The sequence below is a fragment of the Cervus elaphus genome, chromosome 19 (genome assembly GCF_910594005.1).
Source record: "Cervus elaphus chromosome 19, mCerEla1.1, whole genome shotgun sequence".
NCBI classification, from domain to species: domain Eukaryota; kingdom Metazoa; phylum Chordata; class Mammalia; order Artiodactyla; family Cervidae; genus Cervus; species Cervus elaphus.
In genome coordinates, this window is record NC_057833.1 from 16,304,388 (window position 1) to 16,325,124 (window position 20,737).

Consider the following 20,737-nt stretch of genomic DNA (forward strand, 5'->3'; position numbering starts at 1 on the left):
GGCTTTCTATCTTGTTCCATTGGTCTATATTTCTGTTTTTGTGCCAGTAATATATTGTCCTGATGACTGTAGCTTTGTGCTATAATCTGAAGTCAGGAAGATTGATTTCTCCAGCTTCACTCTTCTTTCTCAAGACTGCTTTGGCTACTTGGGGTCTTTTGTGTTTCCATATGAATTGTGAAGCATTCGTTCTAGTTCTGTGAAAAATGCCATTGGTAATTTGATAGGGATTGCACTGAATCTGTAGATTGCATTTGGTAGTATAGTCATTTTCACAATATTGATTCTTGCTACCCAGGAGCATGAAATATCTCTCCATCTGTTTATGCCGTCTTGATTTCTTTCATTATTGTCTTATAATTTTGTGTGTACAATTCTTTTGTCACCTTAGGTAAGTTTACCCCTAGATATTTTATTCTTTTTTTGCAATGATTAATGGAATTGATTCCTTAATTTCTCTTTCTGATTTTTTATTGTTAGTATATAGAAATTCAAGGGATTTATGTGTATTGATTTTGTATTTTTAAATTAAAGGTAATATTGACAAAAGAGTGATAATGTTTCTAAGGGATATTAGAAGCATTAACATGTACATGAAAATCTCTTAATCCTGCTCAAATACTGCTCTTTTTCCTTTTTATTTACCATCACCAATTTGATAATATTGTCTTGAGCTCCGTCAGAAAAAGTGATCAATGGTATAATTTTCAGTATTTACCCAGTTTCAGACTGCCAGTAAATGTATTCTGTCATCCTTAAAGACCTCAGCGAGTTAGACATATTACAGCTTGAATGGAAACAGTGTGTCCCCCATACCGTGCTGCTCTTGCCTTGGTTCACATCTTTAAAATAGAAAATATCGCCTACATTCCAATGTGACCATTTTTCTTTAAGATTCCTTTGAGACACAAACTAAAGATGCCCCAGACTCTTTCCACTCATTGTTAGATTAATGATGCTTTTTAACAGGCAGTTTTGAAGAAAGTCAAAACCTAAAATGAAATTTGTGCCTCCTCACTCATGTGAATAGGGGGATGCAAATGTAAAATATAGCAAAGAGGACTTCAAATCTAAAATGACTTAAACAGATAAATAGAAGGGAAAAACACAGAATCTTTGCTTTGTCATTAATTTTCCATCAATATGATAGATAATTTATTCCACAAAAACTGGATTGTGAAACCTAGTTGTACCATTGTCATGAGAATTGTGACATTAATGGTGCAAAAAATTACCTTATAAACACTGTCATGTAAGGATATTGGTAACTAGTGCTGGAAATGACAATGAAGCATTAAACTCTAAGTTAAATTATAAGAGAAAGCTATGTAACATGTTATTAAATAGTATTGATTTCCTGAAAACTTATGAGGCACTTACTTCGGATTCTTCAAAAGCAAACAAATCCCTAATTTGTCCTCCCAGTGCAATATTTCTGAGGGTATTTTTTGATAGCTGAGGCTATTAAATTCATTATATTAAATCTAGATGAAGAATGCTTATTATTCAGTTAATTATTGACAAGCCTACCTTTAGAAGAACTAAGACAGGGGAAAAAAAGATGATTATAAATGTAATATGATTAAGATATTTAGATTAGAATGCTATTTTAAACAGTAGAGCTAATAAAGTTAATGTTTAAATTATATGAAAGAAAAAAGGATGAGAGAGCTAATTTTCAGATACTTAACATACAGTAATTTATACACATATTCATTTATGCACACATACTGACCCAGGCACACACACTTATACCTATGTATGTAAAGGTATATCTAAGTAAAACTTAAATGGTTTAAAGAAAAGTCATTAATTCATTTAGCTCATCAAAAAGAACAGACAAATAATGTGCATCTGGTTTGAATGTACTTTAATCTTGCAAGATGTTATCATTGGGACAGGCTGCATGAAGCCTGCACAGGATCTTCCTGTATGTTTCTTTGCAACTTACAGTTAATCTAGGATTGTGTAAAAAAAAAAAAAAAAAGTTTTCTAAAATAGGACAATGTTGTGCTAATTTTTTTTTTTTTTTTTAGTATAAAGGGCCTTTTGAGGGAAATTGTGCTATCGTTTTTAAGATATGTATGTGAAAGTCGCTCAGTCGTGTCTGACTTTTTCCAACCCCATGGACCATAGAGTCCATGGAATTCTCCAGGCCAAAAAACTGCAATAGGTAGCCTTTCCCTTCTCCAGGGGATCTTCCCAACCCAGGGAATGAACCCAGGTCTCCGGCATTGTGGGAGGATTCTTTACCAGCTGAGACACAAGGGAAGCCCAAGAATACTGGAGTGGGTAGCCTATCCCTTCTCCAGGGTGTCTTCTTGACCCAGGAATTGAATCGGGTCTTCTACAATGCAGGTGCATTCTTTACTAACTAAGCTACCAGGGAAGCCCGGTTTTTAAGGTGAGCTGTACTAAATATGAGTTTAAAATGTGTAGGTGATTACAGAAATTAAATTTTACCATAGGATTTAAAATGGGAAATAAAAGATCAATGGGAATTTAAAAATCCCTTCTTCTTCTGTAGAAATTGAAAATCATCTTTATTTATTTACCTGGAACTTATCGTTATAATCATCTTGAATCTTAGGTGGGAAGCAGTGTAGAAAGAAATGAGACTGTTTTATTTCTGAAGCCACAGGTGAAACATTTTTTTAGAGGAAATTTAAAATGGGGTTATGAATCACTTGTTCAAAGTTTCCTCTTTGAAAAGAAAGTCCATTTTGATTATGTGAAAATTAAAGTTTCCTTTTGACTTCATTAAGCATTTTAATTATAGATGTGAACTTAAAATATATCAATACCCTCATCAGAAATTCAGGGCCACAATGAACTATTCCAAATGTTATTTTCATATGCTTTAGCAATATGTAATATTAGTTATAGTTTACAAATTAATAGAAACAGTGAAATATCCCTTCAAATGATCTGATAAAGGATATGGCACATGACAGAGATATACATTAAAATTATTAAAGAATGTAATATGATATTTAAAAAAGAATGAATTGAATTTGCAAAGATTCAACATACTCATTTTCTAAATAAAATTTGACAAACTAAAATCTTTTCAATGTACAAACACAGGTATCATTTATGGAAGTCAATGTGGTCTGTTCATATAAAGTAGAGACTGTAAGCCATGTGAATTAATAATTTTTCAATCCGTACCTGAAAGTAGCAGGGCTTCCATGATCTGCTATAAGAATAACTTAAGTAGTTCTTTAATAATTAGGCTTCCTTGGTAGCTCAACTGGTAAAGTGTCTGCCTGCAATGCAGGAGACCCCAGTTGAATTTCTGGGTTGGGAAGATGTGCTGGAGAAGGAATAAGCTACCCACTCCAGTATTCTTGGGATTCTCTGATGGCTCAGCTGGTAAAGAATCCACTTACAAATTGAAACCTGGTAGAAATTGTTCAGTTCAGTTCAGTTCAGTTCGGTTTAGTCATTCAGTTGTGTCCAACACTTTGAGACCCCACGGGCTGCATCATGCCAGGTTTTCCTGTCCATCACCAACTCCCAGAGTTTGCTCAAACTCATGTCCATCGAGTTGATGATGCCATCCAAACATCTCATCCTCTGTCATCCCTTTCTCACCCTGCCTTCAATCTTTTCCAATGAGTCAGTTCTTCGCAACAGGCGGCCAAAACGTTGGAGTTTCAGCTTCCACCATGAGTCCTTCCAATGAATATTCAGGACTGGTTTCCTTTAGGATTGACTGGTTTGATCTCCTTTCGGTCCAAGGGACTCTCAAGGGTCTCCTCCAACACTACAGTTCAAAAGCATCAATTCTTCAGTGCTCAGCTTTCTTTATGGTCCAACTAATTATTCTGGTTAAAATAGAAATTTTAGCTTATAAATTTGATTGTTGTTGTTGTTATTCGGTTGCTAAGTCATGTTTGACTCTCTGTGATATCATGGGCTGCAGCACACCTGGCTCCTCTGCCCTCCACTATTGCCTGGAGTTTGCTTAAATTAATGACCACTGAATCTGTGATGCCATCCAACCATCTTATCCTATGTCAACCTCTTCTCCTTCTGCCTTCAATCTTTCCAAGCATCAGGATTTTCTCCAATGACTTGAATCTTTGCATCATGTGGCCAAAGTATTAAAGCTTCAGCTTTGGTATCAGTCCTTTCAATGTGTGTTCAGGGTTCCTTTCCCTTAAGATTGACTGGTTTGATCTCCTTTCTGTCTAAGGGACTCTCAAGAGTCTTCTCCAACACCACAATTTGAAAGCATCAATTCTTTGGTGCTCAGTCTTCTTTATGGTCCAGCTATCACATCCATATGTTACTACTGGAAAAACAATAGCTTTAACTACATGAACCTTTGCTGGCAAAATGATGTCTCTGCTTTTTTAAATATGTTATTTAAGTTTGTCATAGCTTTTCTTCAAGGAGCAAGTGTCTTTTAATTTCATGGCTGCAGTCCCCATGCACTTCATGGCTGCAGTCACCATATCCAGTGATTTTGGAGCCCAAGAAAATAAAATCTGTCACTTCTGCTTTTTCCCCTTCTGTTGTCCATGAAATGATAGGATCGGATGCCAAGATTTTAGTTTTTTGAATGTTGAGTTCCCAGCCAGACTTTTCACTCTCCTTTTCACCCTAATCAAGAGACTTTTTAGTTCATTTTAGCTTTCTGCCATTAGAATGGTATCATCTGCATATATGAGGTTGTTAGTATCTCTCCCAGCAATCTTGATTCCAGCTTATAATTCATCCAGCCTGGTATTTCACATGATGTACTGTGCATATAAATTAAATAAGCAGGGTGATAATATGCATCCTTGATGTACTCCTTTTCTTATTTTGAACTAGTCACTTGTTCCATGTCCAGTTCTAATTGTTGCTTCTTGACCCACATACAAATTTCTCAGGAGGCAAGTAAGGAGGTTGTCTGGTATTCCCATCTCTTTAAGAATTTTCCACAGTTTGTTGTGATCTGCACAGCCAAAGGCTTTAGTGTAGTCAATGAAGCAGAAGTAGATGTTATTCTAGAACTCCCTTGCTTTTTCTTTAATCCAGCAGTTATTGGCAATTTGATCTCTGGTTCCTCTGCCCTTTCTAATCCCAGCTGGAAATTTTCAGTTCATGCACTACTTAAGTCTAGCTTGAATGATTTTGAGCATAACCTTGGTAGTTTGTAAAATGAGCATAATTTTACAATAGTTTGAAAATTCTTTGTCATTGTCATTCTTTGAAATTGGAATTAAAACTGAACTTTTTCAGTACTGTGGCCACTGCTATTTTCCCATTTTGCTGACGTATTGAGTGCAGCATTTGAACAGCATCATCTTTTAGAATTTTAATAGCTCAGCTGGAATTCTGCTTCTTTCACTAGCTTTGTTCCTAAAATTTGATTGAGTCACTTACACTTTCTCTTAGTTTCTCTGTGGGATTTTCAGTCTACTCTGCCTTAAAAAGGAGCAGCATTTCTGCACATAAATGATATTTGGGCAACTTTGGGAACTTATGTAGACATTGATATGGAAGAAGAGTTGGAAAGAAAAGCAATTGAACTGCTGAGATAATTCCTGTCAGCTGCAGTGCTCAGAACTGGCTTGTGTCCCTTGGAAGCCTTCTGGTCGTGTGGTCTCACTGAAGGCAGAATTCTGTGTATTATCTTTGATCAAGTTACGCTTCAGTGATTTTGGTCAAAGACGGAACATTTTTCTACTTCAGAACTTAATTGTTACACTTGCAACATTAAATAAATAATACATGGAGTTATTTCTTTTCCCTTTAACTATGAGTTAGTTCTGACTTACAGTTCTGGGTTTAAAGATCACAGTATAAATTTTTCATTTATAAGATGGTAAAAGTCTATATAGTATCTAGACATAAAAACTCAATTCAGTTCTAGTTTTGTTTTTGTTTTTAAAATACAAACATTGAAATAAATAGGCATTATAACATATTCTACTGTCTTAGTCTGCTAGGGCTGCCTTCTTAACAAAAGTATATATATATATATATATATATACATTTTTATATACATAACTTTATTTTCTCACAGTTCTGAAGTCTGGCTATATGATATCAGGGTGCCAACATGGTCAGTTTCTCATGATGGCTATCTTTCTGGCTCACAGATGGCCACCTTCTCTCTGTATTCTATATAGTAGAGAAAAAAAGCAAACCACCTGGTGTGTTTTCTTATAAGGACACTAGGGCCAAAAGCTTTTTTATGAATGTATTTGAGTTCCTGGGCTTCCCTGCTGGCTCAGATGGTAATGAATCTGCCTGAAATGCAGGAGACCTTGGTTCTATCCTTGGGTCAGGATGATCCCCTGGAGAAGGGAATGGCTACCTACTCCAGTATTCTTGCCTGGAGAATCCCATGGACGGAGGGCCCTGGTGGGCTACTGTCCATGGAATCACAAAGACTTGGATACAACTTAGTGACCTATACACACTAACCAATCACGAAGGCCCCATGACCCTCCAGACTTTATCTAATCTTAATTGCCTCTCAAATATCCTCTCTCCAAATACTGTTTCACTGGGGGTTAGAGCTTCAACATATGAATTTAGAGTGAACACAAATATTCAGCCCATAACATCTACCAACACAGGAGTTTTTTTTAAGACATATTTTTAACACAAAGATTGACAGTTTAAAGAGACCTATGGTAAAATGCACAGTGTTTATTGCATTTGACATCCTTCTTAACTGCACAAAGAGAATGCACTCGTCATAGCAAATACCCTCTTCCAACAACACAAGAGAAGACTCTACATGTGGACATCACCAGATGGTCAACACCAAAATCAGACTGATTTTATTCTTTGCAGTCAAAGATGGAGAAGCTCTATATACTAAGCAAAAGCAAGACCAGGAGCTGACTGTGGCTCAGATCATGAACTCCTTATTGCCAAATTCAGACTTAAATAGAAGAAACTGGGCAAAACCACTAGACCATTCATGTATGACCTAGATTGAATCCCTCATGATTATAGTGTGGAAGTGAGAAATAGATTTAAGGGACTAGATCTGATAAAGAGAGTGCCTGATGAACACTGGATAGATGTTCCTGACATTGTACAGGAAGCAGGGATCAAGACCATCCCCAAGAAAAAGAAATGCAAAAAAGCAAAATGGCTGTCTGAGGAGGCCTTAGAAATAGCTGTGAAAAGAAGAGAGGTGAAAAGCAAAGGAGAGAAGTAAAGATATACCCATTTGAATGGAGAGTTCCAAGGAACAGCAAGGAGAGATAAGGAAGTATACCTCAGTGATCAGTGCAAAGAAATAGAGGAAAATAATAGAATGGGAAAGACTAGAGATCTCTTCAAGAAGATTAGAGATACCAAGGGAAGGTTTCGTGCAAAGATGGGCTCAATAAAGGACAGAAATGCTGTGGACTTAACAGAAGCAGAGGATATTAAGAAGAGGTTGCACGAATACACAGAAGAACTATACAAAAAAGATCTTCATGACTCAGATAACCACGATGGTGTGATCACTCACCTAGAGCAAGACATCCTGGAACATGAAGTCAGGTGGGCCTTAGGAAGCATCACTAAAAACAAAGCTAGTGGAGGTGATGGGATTCCAGCTGAGATATTTCAAATCCTGAAAGATGATGCTGTGAAAGTGCTGGACTCAATAATTGCCAGTACATTTGGAAAACTCAGCAGTGGCCACAGGACTGGAAAAGGTCAGTTTTGATTACAATCCCAAAGAAAAGCAATGCCAAAGAATGCTCAAAATACCACACAATACACTCATTTCACACGCTAGTAAAGTAATGCTCAAAATTCTCCAAGCCAGGCTTCAACAACACATGAACCGTGAACTTCAAGATGTTCAAACTGGTTTTAGAAAAGGCAGAGGAACCAGAGATCAAATTGCCAACACCCGCTGGATCATTGAAAAAGCAAGAGAGTTCCACAAACACATCTATTTCTGCTTTATTGACTATGCCAAAGCCTTTGACTGTGTGGGTCAGAATAAACTGTGGAAAATTCTGAAAGAGATGGGAATACCAGACCACCTGACCTGCCTCTTGAGAAACATGTATGCAGGTCAGGAAGCAACAGTTAGAACTGGACATGGAACAATGACTGGTTTCAAATAAGAAAAGGAGTATGTCAAGGCTGTGTATTGTCACCCTGCTTATTTAACTTATATGCAGAGTACATCATGAGAAACGCTGGGCTGGAGGAAGCACAAGCTGGAATCAAGATTGCCGGGAGAAATATCAATAACCTCAAATATGCAGATGACCCCACCCTTATGGCAGAAAGTGAAGAAGAACTAAAAAGCCTCTTGATGAAAGTGAAAGAGGAAAGTGAAAATGTTGGCTGAAAGCTCAACATTCAGAAAACTAAGATTATGGCATCTGGTCCCATGACATCTGGTCCCATGACTTCATGGCAAACAGACGGAGAAACAGTGGAAACAGTGGCTGACTTTATTTTTCTGGGCGCAAAATCACTGCAGATGGTGATTGCAGCCATGAAATTAAAAGACACTTACTCCTTGGAAGGAAAGTTATGACCAACCTAGACAGCATATTGAAAAGCAGAGACATTACTTTGTCAACAAAGGTCGGTCTAGTCAAGGCTATGGTTTTTCCAGTGGTCATGTATGGATATGAGAGTTGGACTATAAAGCAAGCTGAGCACAGAAGAATTGATGCTTTTGAACTTTGGTGTTGGAGAAGACTCTTGAGAGTTTCTTGAACTACAAGGAGATCCAATCAGTTCATCCTAAAAGAGATCAGTCCTTGGTGTCCATTGGAAGGATTGATGTTGAAGATGAAACTCCAATACTTTGGCCACCTGATGCGAAGGGTTGACTCATTGGAAAAGACCCTGATGCTGGGAAAGAGTGAGGGCAGGAGGAGAAGTGGACCACAGAGGATGAGATGTTTGGATCGCATCAACGACTCAATGGGCATCAGTTTGGGTGGCCTTTGGGAGTTGGTGATGGACAGGGAGGCCTGGCGTGCTGCGGTTCATGGGGTCGCAAAGAGTCGGACACGACTAAGTGACTGACCTGAACTAAGCAGCACATCATTTTGTATTGAAAATAAATGTGGTGGAGCTTATAAAAGCATTATATAAGAAACTATGTTTGCTTCTAGGAAATACTAGGCGAGAGGTAAATTTTATATGTACCCTAAAATTGATGAAAATAAGACTCAGAGAGGTACCACAATTTGGCTACCATATTTCAAAGACAGAAACTCTAATTTTAATGCTGGCTTCTTGAAGACCCTGATATTCCTGAATGATGTTTTAGTCTTTTACATAAAAAAAAAAAATGTTCAGCAATATTTATATTATTTTCTCTCAAATTTTTCTTTTATTTTGAGTAGTGGAACAACATTTTTGACTAAACATTAATACTGTAAATTTTCCTATATTTTACTTCTCCTTTATTGATTGGATAGTTTGTATAGTATTTTGGGAGTGATAATCATCTACCTAAATATTTCAGGATTACAGCTTTCTTGAAGGCTACCATGAGTAGATAGCTATTTTCTCTAACATATTATACCAGAACATCTTCTGTGGGTAGAAACAGTGGGAAAATTTTTACTAGTCTGCAAAAGTGTTTTTAAACAGGCAAAACATAAAGAACCCGAGTTTTGATTTTACATATTTTCCTATTTCTTGCTTCAGTACTCTCTGAAATCCTTTCAGATTTATGTTTATCTCAATATCCAAGACCTCATACTGAACAAACACACTTCAGTAGAAATCTAGTTCAGTTCACAGTATATCTGGAATGGGCACTGACTTAGGAAGCAGATAACTATTGGTTTGATATCTGAATTCATATTTTAAATTGTGTAGAAGCAATTATTATTAAACTCAAGTTTTTATCTAAAAAGGTTAATTATTACTCTAATATTTCTTATGTAGAATTATAGCAAAGATTAAATGGTTTAAATTATACAGTATATCTCATTATAGTATTCCATACATATGGTAAGACAATTAACTGATAATCTGTCTTCATTAAAATTTTGGTACTAGTTTACTTGTTTTGTATGACATTCCTTTAAAGCCATACTGTTTTCAGTTTTGAAAAGACTTAAGATTCAGAAATTTGGAGTTACAATCTAAAAATATTATTGCAGGTAAATAAGTGATGAGTATTCAGAACATTTAAACATTCATTTAAATATATACAGTTTATGAATAAAAATAGGAATGAAAGCCAGTGCTAATGTAAACATCTACTTCAATGAAGTCTTAAGCATCTTAGAAAATTACTATTTCTAGGCTAGTGCTCATAATTATTAATACCCATATTGGATGACTCTCTGGTTGTATAACCTATACATTTAAAATTGTATGTTGTTGAAATCACAGGCTATCATCAGGAAGATTTCTGATCCATTTATATACCAGAGAATAGACTAGTGAATAAACCTTCCCAGCATGAGTTATCAGAAATTATTGAGTAAGAATTCATCTGAAGTAAACATTTTTATATTAATATTTTATACTGACATACACAAACTGATAGGTAAGGGCACCCAAAGATAAACCTACCTGTGTTTTTCTTTTTTATGTAAGCACTTCTCATAAATAGTGGCATCAAAGGCTATATTTAATGTCTGCTCTGATTGCAGCTTTCTTTAAGTCTGACAGTGGTTCTTTAAATATAAGAAAATTCTCTTTAATATGGAGCTTAGTTCCTCATTTCTCAGACATTTCAAGTTTTTATGTCTTAGCCCCAGAATTTAGGAGTATGCTGTGTGAAGTGTGAAATGTGTTTAATTTGAAATTGATCAAAGTGGACTTATGATATAGCATGATGGTAACTAATTTGGAATGAGTTGAATGGGATGAAACATTCAGATATATGAGTAACTCATAAATTTTATTCACATCCTTCCAAGCTTATTTATAAGCATTTGAATAAAATGGATTAGCATTATTATTACAGTATGGTTGTCCCTACTGAATTTTGGTTTGTAGTACATCTGAAGTAAAAATAATTGATCTTCTACAAACAAAGCTAGTGGAGGTGATGGGATTCCAGCTGAGATATTTCAAATCCTGAAAGATGATGCTGTGAAAGTGCTGCACTCAATAGGCCAGCAAATTTGGAAAACTCAGCAGTGATTACAGGACTGGAAAAGGCCAGTTTTCATTCCAATCCCAAAGCAAGGTAATGCCAAAGAATGCCCAAACTACCACACAATACACTCATTTCACACGCTAGTAAAGTAATGCTCAAAATTCTCCAAGCCAGGCTTCAGCAATCTGTGAACCGTGAACTTCCATATGTTCAAGGTGGTTTTAGAAAAGGCAGAGGAGCCAGAGATCAAATTACCAACACCCGCTGGATCATTGAAAAATCAAAAGGTTTCCAGAAAAACATCTATTTCTGCTTTATTGACTATGCCAAAGCCTTTGACAGTGTGGATCACAATAAACTACGGAAAATTCTGAAAGAGATGGGAATACCAGACCACCTGACCTGCCTCTTGAGAAACATGTATGCAGGTCAGGAAGCAACAGTTAGAACTGGACATGGAACAATGACTGGTTTCAAATAAGAAAAGGAGTATGTCAAGGCTGTGTATTGTCACCCTGCTTATTTAACTTATATGCAGAGTACATCATGAGAAACGCTGGGCTGGAGGAAGCACAAGCTGGAATCAAGATTGCCGGGAGAAATATCAATAACCTCAAATATGCAGATGACCCCACCCTTATGGCAGAAAGTGAAGAGGAACTAAAAAGCCTCTTGATGAAAGTGAAAGAGGAAAGTGAAAATGTTGGCTGAAAGCTCAACATTCAGAAAACTAAGATTATGGCATCTGGTCCCATGACATCTGGTCCCATGACTTCATGGCAAACAGACGGAGAAACAGTGGAAACAGTGGCTGACTTTATTTTTCTGGGCGCAAAATCACTGCAGATGGTGATTGCAGCCATGAAATTAAAAGACACTTACTCCTTGGAAGGAAAGTTATGACCAACCTAGACAGCATATTGAAAAGCAGAGACATTACTTTGTCAACAAAGGTCGGTCTAGTCAAGGCTATGGTTTTTCCAGTGGTCATGTATGGATATGAGAGTTGGACTATAAAGCAAGCTGAGCACAGAAGAATTGATGCTTTTGAACTTTGGTGTTGGAGAAGACTCTTGAGAGTTTCTTGAACTACAAGGAGATCCAATCAGTTCATCCTAAAAGAGATCAGTCCTTGGTGTCCATTGGAAGGATTGATGTTGAAGATGAAACTCCAATACTTTGGCCACCTGATGCGAAGGGTTGACTCATTGGAAAAGACCCTGATGCTGGGAAAGAGTGAGGGCAGGAGGAGAAGTGGACCACAGAGGATGAGATGTTTGGATCGCATCAACGACTCAATGGGCATCAGTTTGGGTGGCCTTTGGGAGTTGGTGATGGACAGGGAGGCCTGGCGTGCTGCGGTTCATGGGGTCGCAAAGAGTCGGACACGACTAAGTGACTGACCTGAACTAAGCAGCACATCATTTTGTATTGAAAATAAATGTGGTGGAGCTTATAAAAGCATTATATAAGAAACTATGTTTGCTTCTAGGAAATACTAGGCGAGAGGTAAATTTTATATGTACCCTAAAATTGATGAAAATAAGACTCAGAGAGGTACCACAATTTGGCTACCATATTTCAAAGACAGAAACTCTAATTTTAATGCTGGCTTCTTGAAGACCCTGATATTCCTGAATGATGTTTTAGTCTTTTACATAAAAAAAAAAATGTTCAGCAATATTTATATTATTTTCTCTCAAATTTTTCTTTTATTTTGAGTAGTGGAACAACATTTTTGACTAAACATTAATACTGTAAATTTTCCTATATTTTACTTCTCCTTTATTGATTGGATAGTTTGTATAGTATTTTGGGAGTGATAATCATCTACCTAAATATTTCAGGATTACAGCTTTCTTGAAGGCTACCATGAGTAGATAGCTATTTTCTCTAACATATTATACCAGAACATCTTCTGTGGGTAGAAACAGTGGGAAAATTTTTACTAGTCTGCAAAAGTGTTTTTAAACAGGCAAACATAAAGAACCCGAGTTTTGATTTTACATATTTTCCTATTTCTTGCTTCAGTACTCTCTGAAATCCTTTCAGATTTATGTTTATCTCAATATCCAAGACCTCATACTGAACAAACACACTTCAGTAGAAATCTAGTTCAGTTCACAGTATATCTGGAATGGGCACTGACTTAGGAAGCAGATAACTATTGGTTTGATATCTGAATTCATATTTTAAATTGTGTAGAAGCAATTATTATTAAACTCAAGTTTTTATCTAAAAAGGTTAATTATTACTCTAATATTTCTTATGTAGAATTATAGCAAAGATTAAATGGTTTAAATTATACAGTATATCTCATTATAGTATTCCATACATATGGTAAGACAATTAACTGATAATCTGTCTTCATTAAAATTTTGGTACTAGTTTACTTGTTTTGTATGACATTCCTTTAAAGCCATACTGTTTTCAGTTTTGAAAAGACTTAAGATTCAGAAATTTGGAGTTACAATCTAAAAATATTATTGCAGGTAAATAAGTGATGAGTATTCAGAACATTTAAACATTCATTTAAATATATACAGTTTATGAATAAAAATAGGAATGAAAGCCAGTGCTAATGTAAACATCTACTTCAATGAAGTCTTAAGCATCTTAGAAAATTACTATTTCTAGGCTAGTGCTCATAATTATTAATACCCATATTGGATGACTCTCTGGTTGTATAACCTATACATTTAAAATTGTATGTTGTTGAAATCACAGGCTATCATCAGGAAGATTTCTGATCCATTTATATACCAGAGAATAGACTAGTGAATAAACCTTCCCAGCATGAGTTATCAGAAATTATTGAGTAAGAATTCATCTGAAGTAAACATTTTTATATTAATATTTTATACTGACATACACAAACTGATAGGTAAGGGCACCCAAAGATAAACCTACCTGTGTTTTTCTTTTTTATGTAAGCACTTCTCATAAATAGTGGCATCAAAGGCTATATTTAATGTCTGCTCTGATTGCAGCTTTCTTTAAGTCTGACAGTGGTTCTTTAAATATAAGAAAATTCTCTTTAATATGGAGCTTAGTTCCTCATTTCTCAGACATTTCAAGTTTTTATGTCTTAGCCCCAGAATTTAGGAGTATGCTGTGTGAAGTGTGAAATGTGTTTAATTTGAAATTGATCAAAGTGGACTTATGATATAGCATGATGGTAACTAATTTGGAATGAGTTGAATGGGATGAAACATTCAGATATATGAGTAACTCATAAATTTTATTCACATCCTTCCAAGCTTATTTATAAGCATTTGAATAAAATGGATTAGCATTATTATTACAGTATGGTTGTCCCTACTGAATTTTGGTTTGTAGTACATCTGAAGTAAAAATAATTGATCTTCTACAAACAAAGCTAGTGGAGGTGATGGGATTCCAGCTGAGATATTTCAAATCCTGAAAGATGATGCTGTGAAAGTGCTGCACTCAATAGGCCAGCAAATTTGGAAAACTCAGCAGTGATTACAGGACTGGAAAAGGCCAGTTTTCATTCCAATCCCAAAGCAAGGTAATGCCAAAGAATGCCCAAACTACCACACAATACACTCATTTCACACGCTAGTAAAGTAATGCTCAAAATTCTCCAAGCCAGGCTTCAGCAATCTGTGAACCGTGAACTTCCATATGTTCAAGGTGGTTTTAGAAAAGGCAGAGGAGCCAGAGATCAAATTACCAACACCCGCTGGATCATTGAAAAATCAAAAGGTTTCCAGAAAAACATCTATTTCTGCTTTATTGACTATGCCAAAGCCTTTGACAGTGTGGATCACAATAAACTACGGAAAATTCTGAAAGAGATGGGAATACCAGACCACCTGACCTGCCTCTTGAGAAACATGTATGCAGGTCAGGAAGCAACAGTTAGAACTGGACATGGAACAATGACTGGTTTCAAATAAGAAAAGGAGTATGTCAAGGCTGTGTATTGTCACCCTGCTTATTTAACTTATATGCAGAGTACATCATGAGAAACGCTGGGCTGGAGGAAGCACAAGCTGGAATCAAGATTGCCGGGAGAAATATCAATAACCTCAAATATGCAGATGACCCCACCCTTATGGCAGAAAGTGAAGAGGAACTAAAAAGCCTCTTGATGAAAGTGAAAGAGGAAAGTGAAAATGTTGGCTGAAAGCTCAACATTCAGAAAACTAAGATTATGGCATCTGGTCCCATGACATCTGGTCCCATGACTTCATGGCAAACAGACGGAGAAACAGTGGAAACAGTGGCTGACTTTATTTTTCTGGGCGCAAAATCACTGCAGATGGTGATTGCAGCCATGAAATTAAAAGACACTTACTCCTTGGAAGGAAAGTTATGACCAACCTAGACAGCATATTGAAAAGCAGAGACATTACTTTGTCAACAAAGGTCGGTCTAGTCAAGGCTATGGTTTTTCCAGTGGTCATGTATGGATATGAGAGTTGGACTATAAAGCAAGCTGAGCACAGAAGAATTGATGCTTTTGAACTTTGGTGTTGGAGAAGACTCTTGAGAGTTTCTTGAACTACAAGGAGATCCAATCAGTTCATCCTAAAAGAGATCAGTCCTTGGTGTCCATTGGAAGGATTGATGTTGAAGATGAAACTCCAATACTTTGGCCACCTCATGAGAGGAGCTGACTCATTGGAAAAGACCCTAATGCTGGGAGGGATTGGGAGCAGGAGGAGAAGGGGACGACAGAGGATGAGATGGCTGGATGGCATCACCGACTCGATGGACATGAGTTTGAGTAACTCTGGGAGCTGGCAATGGACAGGGAGACCTGGTGGACTTCGATTGATGGGGTCGCAAAGAGTCAGACACGACTGAGCAACTGAACCGAATTGAACTGAAAAACCTAGTGACTGATGTTATACATAAAATAGATTTATTTCTTCTATTACTTTCTTTGGACATATAATTCCTTTTCATTTAACATAAAATTTATTCTCAAAAAGTTTAAAGGCATTTGTCTAAAAATTTTTTGTAATTACATTGGTGTGATTTGAGTGCTTTTAAAACTTAATTCCTTAATTGATAGTATGTGCTATATATCGAGCTTTGTTGCATCTGAAAGATTAGGCTTATATATAGTTCTTTAACAGGTATATTCTTGTTGAAGTGTTGGGTTTGAACATATAAAGTATGATCAGGATCAAAATTTTAAACTACAAATTATAGGAAAGAGCATAGTTGGATGAAAGTAGGTTATTTTTGATAAATGGGTGAAGGCAGTAAAAAATACATAATATGTATTAAATTATTGCATACTGCTTACTAAACTATATTATGTAAATGTGTTTTGTTCATTATGAGTAGCAATTGAGGCCTCTGAATTTTTAATGATTCACTCATTTGGCAAATGTTTTTGACACAGTCCCTACCAGGCCAGGCACTGTTCTTAGCACATGGAATCATAGGTGAACAGTAAAGACAGATATATAAATATATATATATATACATATATATATATATATATATAGTTTTCATGACTAGTATATGGTAACTTACAAAATTTTAGTTCAACAACAAAAAAATGTGTAAAATACAATGAATTTTCCATGGTATCCCAATTATAAATCAGATTTTTTTTAGTATATGTTGTATTTCTTCCTGATAATTACTCTATTAAATTTCTCTGTTCTCTGTCTCTTCTGTCTTTCTCCATATGCGATAGATAAGGTCATGCTATATTTATGTTTCTATAGTCTTTTATTTGAACATATTATAATATTGTGACCATATTTTTATACTCACATCATTTTAAAATGTATGTTTTTAATAATAGATGTGTGACATTTTATTAACCACTATACAATCATGTGCACTACCTTTGACTAGATCAAAGCATGGATAAAATGCCCTTAAAATTTTTATACTTCTCTTCATTTAACCCACAGAGTAAAAGATTTCCCATGTTACCATAGTCCTACTAAAGCTTGGCAGTTATTTTAAGCTTTGACAGTTTGATAATACAAAAATAGTGTAACTTTATTTTTTTTTATTATTAGAGAGATTTTAATGACTTTCTTAAGTATTTAACTACTTGTGTTTCTTTTTTTGAATTGCCTTTTATTATACCTTGTCATTTTGTAATCCCGTTTCTTAATCATTTATGTATTTTATAGTAGTGTAACATACATAGTATTAAGAATTTCAAAATATTATCAGTTAACTTGGACATTTTATTTTCCAGTGTGTTTGTTTAATTGTGAAGGAATTCCCCTCTGATGGAGAAGGATAGGAGACTTATAGAAGTTTCCTGATAGGATAGACTGATTGAGGGGGAAACTGGGTCTTCTTCTGATGCACAGGGCCATAATCAGTAAATCTTTATCCAATTTTGTATTGATGAGTGGAGCTGTGTTCTCTCCCTGCTGTTTAGTTTAGTTCAGTTCAATCACTCAGTCCTGTCTGACTCTTTGCAACCCCATGAATCACAGCACGCCAGGCCTCCCTGTCCATCACCAATTCCCTGAGTTTACTCAAACTCATGCCCATTGAGTCGGTGATGCCATCCAGCCATCTCATCCTCTGTTGTCCCCTTCTCCTCCTGCCCCCAATCCCTCCCAGCATCAGGGTCTTTTCCAATGAGTCAACTCTTTGCATGAGGTGGCCAAAGTATTGGAGTTTCAGCTTCAACATCAGTCCCTCCATGAACACTCAGGATTGATTTCCTTTAGGATGGACTGGTTGGATCTCCTTACAGTCCAAGGGACTCTCAAGAGTCTTCTGCAACACCATAGTTCAAAAGCATCAGTTTTTCAGTGCTCAGCTTTCTTCACAATCCAACTCTCACATCCATACATGACCACTGGAAAAACCATAATGTTTACCAGACAGACCTTTCTTGGCAAAGTAATGTCTCTGCTTTTTATTTTTATTTTTATTTTTGTCTCTGCTTTTTAATATGCTATCTAGGTTGGTCATAACTTTCCTTCCAAGGAGTAAGCATCTTTTAATTTCATGGCTGCAGTCACATTCTGCAGTGATTTTGGAGCCGAAAAAAATAAAGTCAGCCACTGTTTCCACTGTCTCCCCATCTATTTCCCATGAGGTGATGGGACCAGATGCCATGATCTTAGCTTTCTGAATATTAAGCTTTAAGCCAATTTTTTCACTCTCCTCTTTAACTTTCATCAAGAGGCTTTTTAGTTCCTCTTCACTTTCTGCCATAAGGGTGGTGTCATCTGCATATCTGAGGTTATTGATATTTCTCCTGGCAAACTTGAATCCAGCTTGTGCTTCTTCCAGCCCAGAGTTTCTCATGATGTACTCTGCATATAAGTTAAATAAGCAGGGTGACAATATACAGCCTTTATGTACTCCTTTTCCTATTTGGAACCAGTCTGTTGTTCCATGTCCAGTTCTAACTGTTGCTTCCTGACCTGCATACAGGTTTCTCAAGAGGCAGGTAAGGTGGTCTGGTATTCCCATCTCTTTCAGAATTTTCCACAGTCTATTGTGATCCACACAGTCGAAGGCTTTGGCATAGTCAATAAAGCAGAAATAGATGTTTTTGTGAAACTCTCTTGCTTTTTCGATGATCCAGCAGATATTGGCAATTTGATCTCTGGTTCCTCTGCCTTTTCTAATCCCAGCTTAAACATCTGGAAGTTCTTGGTTCACGTATTGCTGAAGCCTGGCTTGGGGAATTTTGAGCATTACTTTACTAGCACGTGAGATGAGTGCAATTGTGCAGTAGTTTGGGCATTCTTTGGGATTGCCTTTCTTAGGGATTGGAATTTGGGGCCAAAAAGAACCAGAGCTGAATGTGGCTCAGAATACCAAATTCAGACTTAAATTGAAGAAAGTAGGGAAAACCACTAGACATTCAAGCATGACCTAAATCAAATCCCTAACAGTTATACAGTGGAAGTTAGAAATAGATTTAAAGGACTAGATCTGATAGAGTGCCTGATGAACTATGGGCAGAGGTTTGTGACACTGTACAGGAGACTGGCAAGACCATCCCCAAGAAAGAGAAATGCAAAAAAGCAAAATGGCTGTCTGAGGAGGCCTTACAATTAGCTGTGAAAAGAAGAGAAGCAAAAAACAAAGGAGAAAAGGAAAGATATTCCCATCTGAATGCAGAGTTCCAAAGAATAGCAAGGAGAGATAAGAAAGCCTTCCTCAGTGATCAGTGCAAAGAAATAGAGGAAAACAATAGAATGGGAAAGACTAGAGATATCTTCAAGAAAATTAGAGATACCAAGGGAACATTTCATGCAAAGATGGGCTCAATAAAGGACAGAAATGGTATGGACCTAACAGAAGCAGAAGATATTAAGAATTGGTGGCAAGAATATACAGAAGAACTATACAAAAAATATCTTCATGACCAAGATAATCCTGATGGTGTGTTCATTTAACTAGAGCCAGACATGCTGGAAGGTGAAGTCAAATGGCTTTTGGGAAGCATCACTATGACAAAAGCTAGTGGATGCAATGGAATTACAGTTGAGCTATTTCAAATCCAAAAAGATGATGCTCTGAAAGTGCTGCACTAAATATGTCAGCAAATTTGGAAACCTCAGCAGTGGCCACAGAACAGGAAAAGATCAGTTTTCATTCCAATCCCAATATGTGAAGTGAGTGAAGTCGCTCAGTCATGTCCAAATCTTTGTAACCCCATGGACTGTAGTCTACCAGGCTCCTCCATCCATGGGATTTTCCAGGCAAGAATACTAGAGTGGGTTGCCATTCCCTTCTCCAGGAGATCTTCCTGACCCAGGGATTGAGCCTGGGTTTCTCGCACTATAGGCAGATGCTTTACTGTCTGAGCTACCAGGGACGTACCTAAAAAAGGCAATGCCAAAGAATGTTCAAACTACTGCACGATTGCACTCATCTCACACGGTAACAAAGTAATGCTCAAAGTTCTCCAAGCCAGGCTTCAGCAATACATGAAGCGTGAACTTCCAGATGTTCAGGCTGGTTTAGAAAAGGCAGAGGAACCAGAGATCAAATTGCCAACATCCGCTGGATCATCAAAAAAGCAAGAGCGTTCCGGGAAAACATCTATTTCTGCTTTATTGACTATGGCAAAGCCATTGACTGTGTGGATCACAATAAACTGTGGAAAATTCTTCAAGAACTGGGGATAACAGACCACCTGAAATCTCTCTTGAGAAATCTGTATGCAGGTCAGAAAGCAACAGTTAGAACTGGCCATGGAACAACAGACTGGTTTCATATAGGAAAAGGAATATGTCAAGGTATTGTCACCTGGCTTATTTAACTTCTATGCAGAGTACATCATGAGAAACGCTGGGCTGGAGGAAGCACAAGCTGAATTCAAGATTACTGGGAGAAATATCAATAACCTAAGATATGTAGATGATACCACCCTTATGGCAGAAATTGAAGAACTAAAGAGACTCTTGATGAAAGTGAAAGAGGAGAGTGAAAAAGTTGGCTTAAAGCTCAACATTCAGAAAACAAAAATCATGGCATCTGGTCCCATCACTTCATGGGAAATACATGGAGAAACAGTGGAAACAGTAGCAGACTTTATTTTTTTGGGTTCCAAAATCACTGCAGATGGTGACTACAGCCATAAAATAAAAAGACAGTTACTCCTTTGGAGAAAAGTTTTGACCAACCTAGACAGCATATTAAAAAGCAGAGAAGTTACTTTGTCAACAAAGGTCCATCTAGTCAAGGCTATCATTTTTCCAGTAG